The following is a 6,110-nucleotide window of genomic DNA, read 5'->3' as shown; positions in this document are numbered from 1 at the left end:
TTGGGGGAAATGTTTGGTAATGTAGCACAAAGTACAGCCTGAAAATCAAGAGCTGCAACACTGCCCCAAGATCTGTGGGATTGGCAAGAGGTTAGGGTTAGCTTCATGGGCATCTTTTCCATGCTGGGTCTTTCCAAGCGCCCTTGCTCAGACCCTCTCTCCTCAAGGGAAGAAACCCCAGACAGTATTTTTATCCTTGGCGTCACCACCCTTCAATATAGAAGTTGGAGGTTTCTTACTGCCAGGACAGCAGATGCAAATCAACATGCCCAGGCTCGAGCACAGATCCCCAACTTCTGCCTCCACTTTCTTCTGTCAATATGTGGCTGGAGTATCCAAAATTTTCCACAGTAAAATTGTTTCTGAAAATATATATATGACACATTGGGACTCGAATTGTCATGGCAACTCGATGTACTCAGAGACTGCAAGAGAATGCATGAGGCAAACATGTCTGCACACCTTTTCCTTCTTGACTTTGTAATGATGAGGCTCAGTTGTCAGGTTAAGTCACTGGACATGTTTAAGTCTTACAATACCAGGTGTGATTCAGAGCGAGAATTAGCTCTGAGAGGAGCCAAAGGAAGGCAGGTGCTGCACTGAATAGAGCAGAGAGGAGATGAAAGATCTTGGGCGCTGGATCTGGGAAGCGCGCAGACAATGAACATATGAGGAGCCGCAACATGCCTTGAGGGAACGGACAAGGAACGTCTCTAGGAACCATGTTCCAAATAAAGATCCAACACCTAGTTATTAGTTGGCAGCCAGGGAAGAAACAAAAAACCCCACAAAACCAGGAGTTGAACTGCCCGCTGAGCTAGAGAGGGTAAGGCACACCCACCACACCAGGGAGTAATACGGCCACTTTCAGGTCCAGCTGCCCTTGACTTGCCAGCCCACGTAACAAGGTACCAGAGCCCATCCTTGGTGCTAGCCAAGAATTCATGCGGTGGGAACCATAGCAAGATGGCTTGACTTCATTTCCTCCTACTCTTCCCTGGGGCATTAAGGTGGAGTTTTTCCAATTTTGCTTTGCAAGATGTGATCAAGTAACAGCCCCTGATGATGTGGCTGCAGCCCAAGTGATTGTCCCTAGATAAATTAAACAGAAAGGCTTTGCACCTTATGGCTGCCACACTCCTGTTCCTTATTGATGAGTCTGGGAGATGGCTTTTGTGTTTGATAATTAGTCTGAAAGTTTTCAGGACAGAGAGACTTCCTACCTGGTTACAGAGTGCTAGGTGCAGTGGGGACTCATGCCGATGGGGAGCTTTTTTGGGTGTTACTCCAGCACAACCAACAGCAGCAACAGTTAGATGCATGGCAGAATCGTGCCACTGGCTTCAGCAAGGATTCGTCATCCTCCAATGTCGCAAAACGGACAGAACCTTTCAACTAAGCCTAAACGAAAAGATGAAAGGCAGAAGAGCAGCTTAATTGGGTAAATATTGTGAAGGACTGATATATTTGCTCATCTGAAGCAGACTACCTTTAATCCACATTTAATAAGGATGGGGTGCTCATTAGGGCCTGTCTCTACAGTGCCCAAGTTGCCTTTGTGTATTATAGGCTAGAGAGCCATGTCCTTAGGCTGCCTGTGTGAAGTTGTTTCCATCTGATGCATCTCATCTGAGGTGTTGAGGGTCTCCTTCCAATAGAGGAGTATCCACACTTCTCTTTCTTTGGGGAGAAGACTTTTGAGGCAGACGGGAGTGAGCAAAGACCAGATCAACCTGTGAGCCAAAAATAAGAGTTGGTTTGCATTCCTCCAAAACAAAAAGGCTTATTGAAGCAATCCAAGTACTGTGTTAAACAAGAGGATCCAGGACTAGCAATGAATGAGCAATTTTGGTCCGTTGGAAACTAGGCTTATTTGGTGAACCACATAAGAAGCTGGGTTATTATTTATTTATTCACTTATTTTTAGGGATCATAGTTTGAAAGGGATGGCAAAGAAGAAGAGGTGGCTGAAAGGAGCAAGCTTTATCATCATGATATGCTTTATCAAGCATTTCACCAGCATCCGCTGAGACATCACTGAGCCAAGGAGCAGGGCCTCTGCACACAAGCCCCCGAACCTTATCCACATGGTTAATGTTGCAGTCAGGTCAACACCTTTGAATCTTGGGTCCCATTTATTTTGCCAAAATCAGCACAGTAGTGGGTAGTTTGGGGAAACCTGCATTGTTGCCTGCTGCTTCTTCCCTCCCCGGGGAAGTCTCTGGGGTTGTCAAACTGATGCCTTCCACGCATACAGGTAAAAATATTTTGTCCAAGATTTTTCTGGATGCTCAACTGATCGCACCTCAATAAAAGAGCTTGATTTTCAACAAATGCCAACCACGCTACTTCTGACAACCTGGCCTCTTGAAAAGCATCTCCAGCTGGGCCCCCAAAAACCTTTGGTATCTTTGGAAAAGCTTCATCTCTGCCTCTACCTTCTTAGATCTACATATAAAAGACACATTTGGCCAAGTCCTGTTCCAGCAATTTGGCATCAAATGTGAGCCTATCGCCACCTTCTTGAGCTCCTGAAAAGACAATACACCTTTGCGTTACCTTTAAGATGAAGCAAGGAAGAAGAGGATCCACCCACCTTTTGCATTAACCATTTTTGTAAGGAATAGGATTGCACTTAAGCATCCAAGTACCACTTGGATGCCTAACAGGTAGAACAGGATTTGGCCTTTAGTTCCCACCAAACCCAACCTTCTCATTCACAGGAAAGCCCCAATTTCACACCATCTGCTCTGTGGCCCAGTCTCCATTTTCCCAGCATATTCAGCAAACATGGCAGGGAAAAGAGAGGAGCTAGGAAAGAGGTCCCCAAATTAGGAGCAGTGACCCAAGGTGGGCCACAAGCCCAACAGTAGTTCAATTACTTATGGTAGCATGTGGGGAGGGAAGAAGGGGGTGAGCCCAACAGAAGTGGGACTTGCAGCCAGAAGCTGGGTCACTGCAGGATACAGCTTGTGAACCGCAGAGCTCACAAATCTGCAGACTCAGTGGGCTCCTTCTTAGCTGCTCTCATTGGGATTTTTAGAAGTAGCTCATGAGCCCCGACATGTAGGAAACAAAGTTGACAGCGGATAACAAAATACTCTATAGGCCATCGCTTCTTTAGGTGGAACATCAGAGTTCACAGAAAGGAGCAATCCAAAAAAGGCTTTTCTAGGATACTGAAAGAGCAAGGAAGTTACTTGGAGGCAATCTCTAAAGCCTACTGGACACCTCGACTTTCCTGAGTATTCAGCCTTTCTTAACCGTTGGCTTTGCATTCATTTTTCAGTAAACTGGTGACTCACATTGGAGGTCTCCTTTCTGATATGCAAATTAATTAACTCCTTGTAATAGCCCAAGAGACACTGTCAGGAAGTCTGAATACTGCAAACAGAATTGTGCAACTTTTGCAGAAACAGCCAGGAAAAGGCTAGGAATGATTTGCAGTGCAGGGAATGACCCAAAAAATGAGAAAGGCAGTTTTGAAACCTATCTAGTTTCATGAGAAAAGGTGAAAGTCCCGGAGCCACAATGCTGCTGAAACAGAAATTTCCCTGCCCGCCCCCTTCCCCGGCATACAATGAGCAAGGCAGAATTCACAGGCTCGGTAATGTCCTAATGTGTGTGCAAGAGAGGGGGGAGAGGTCAAAACCATGGCAACTGGTCACATACAATCCCTGAGCTCGATCCTCACCTGGTGAACACCATTCACTTCAGCTGAAAGATGCTAATTTACACAGCCAGTTTCTCATTTTTGCTTGAATTCAGAATGAATTGGCAAGCCAACACCAACCAGCAGCCATCCATTGGCACAAGGTCTTGCATAAATCAAGCTCGAAACACTTGTATCTGTTCCCCCTCCTTGGCGATCTACTTCCTATCTTTCCCTGAAAGGAAACTAAACCCAGACCAGAAGGCCACAAGCAAATAAGAGAACGGAGGAGGACCTGGGAAGAAGGATAAGTGTGACCGCAGGAAGATGATACCGCTACTCAGCCAGGTGGGCAGGTACGGAGGGACCATTTCACAAAGACTCCCAAGCCGTGATCTGAACAGCCTTCGGCCATGACGAGTCTGGCCTGAGTTTGAACGGCTGATGAGGGGTAAGGGCAGGTTGGGCCTCTTTCTAGCTTCTCTAGAAGTCAAGGAAATTAGACAGAGATCTGCAAAGGGCTTTCCAGGACGTGACTTTCCAATCCCTACTCCAATGAAGAATGGAAGGACAGATCCTATAATGCGTGTTGAGCACCTAAGTCTGATCCTATTCTACCTTCCTCCAGTCCCTGAAAAAACTCATTAACTTGTGTCAAACAAAGCTCTTGGGTTAGAGGTGATATCTTTTATTAGACCAACTAAATAGTAGCAAAGACATTTTTCTTTGCAAGCTTTTGGGTCCAAACACCCTTCATCAGGCAGAGGAGAGTTCAAGGATGGTAAAAGGACTGGGCTGAGACCCCCCACGCTCATCCCATGTCATGGGCCACACACCGCCACCAGTGGGTGGCAGCTTTCACTGCCCGCTACGATTGCAAGGACCCGGCGCTCCTTGATCTTGCTAAACCTGCGCCATGCCATGACACAGCCAGGCCAGGCCAGGCCAGCAGCGGCCTGAACAGTAACAAGGAGAAGGGCCCACTGTTTTTTGGGAGTCAAATAGTGTGGAACAGGGTTGCATTTAGGCACCTAATCCATGGAATTTGCCCTGGCCCTAGGCCACGTATCCCAGAGATGGATTCAACTGTGAGCCTCGCTAGCTAGCAGACCCCAGCTGTGGAAAATGGATGCTGTTTTCTTGGTCAGATATGGTCTGGCCTTCCTGCTCTTGCCCAATCTCTCAGTGAAAGCTGACTAACATTTTGGTTACAGCGACCACAAAAACTGCAGTTAGTTCAGTTGGTGATGCAATAGTTTGTCTGCAACTGGAGTATGTCGCACACTCACCGCAGCCCAATACTCCCCACCCCCCAGGGACTTGCCTTAGATAATTAAATTACTCAGCCCAAGTATTAGCAATACAGCATGTAGCAAGGAGGGGAAAACACCGGAGTGACCAGACCTGTTTATCCAAGCCAGATCTGTTTATGAGCGACCACCATACGTGGCCTGTTTGCTACAGGGAAGCTCCAGGCACAAGCACTTTCAAAGACTTGTTGGGGAGACGATGGAAGCCGTCTGCCCTTGAGTATCCTACAATGAAATGGAAACACATCCCTAGGGCCAATCTATCAGTGGATGTTTTAGTTGTATTTTAACATGCAGTAAATGTTAAATGGCTCAGATTTTATTCCACCTATTACGGATTAATGGTTTTTCAGGGGCTTGGGCAGGGTGGAATAGGACCCACCCTGTCCGGTGGATGGACGAGGATCTGGCCCTAGACATGTGAACTCTCATGCAGGCACCATGAAAACGCTTGATCCAGTTGCTAGCTGAGCTCCTCTCTAGGGTTAGTGTCCTCTATACCCCATGATCTCAAGGCCTGTGTATTTAATAATGCATTAAAACATGACTTAAGCGTATGGCTACATCATAGGGGCAGATTGCTCCTTCCTGCTGCCGAGGCAACAAGCTCTGCCCACCCCTACTGCTCCAGGCTTTGGAAACGAGATGGTGAGGGTAGGATTTGGGGCAGGAGGCATCCAGCCCCCACCACCTCCCCATGCTCCAGACCTGGGTTTCTAGCATGCTCATGGGCAGCAGTTTGGGGTGCCACCAGGATGTCCTTACCACCTTCTTGATATGCCCAAGGTAGGAGAGAGAAACCCCCTGCTTCGGCAGTCATAGATTTAATAGATTTCTAGGGTCGGACCTTGTAGATCGTCGAGTCTGACCCCTGTTCTAGGCAGGAAAGAGCGCTGGGGTTAAGTAACCCCAGCCAGGTGCTTGTCTAATTTTGTCTCGAACACCTCCAGGGGAGGGGAAAGCACCATCTCCCTTGGAAGCCCATTGCAGATTTTGGCAACCCTCACCAGTCAGCTGGGGCTTTCTGCTACCATGCTGCAGACACACCCTCCAAGTCCAGCGGCAGGCACCCCCACTAAGGAAGCACGCGTCTACTCTAAATCAAAGCATCACTAGGCTTCGTTCTGCTTTTACCTGCCGTATTCTCT

Source organism: Alligator sinensis, unplaced genomic scaffold (genome assembly GCF_000455745.1).
Source record: "Alligator sinensis unplaced genomic scaffold, ASM45574v1 scaffold50_1, whole genome shotgun sequence".
NCBI lineage: Eukaryota > Metazoa > Chordata > Crocodylia > Alligatoridae > Alligator > Alligator sinensis.
The sequence above is the reverse complement of the archived record's forward strand: the minus strand, read 5'-3'. Positions refer to the sequence as shown.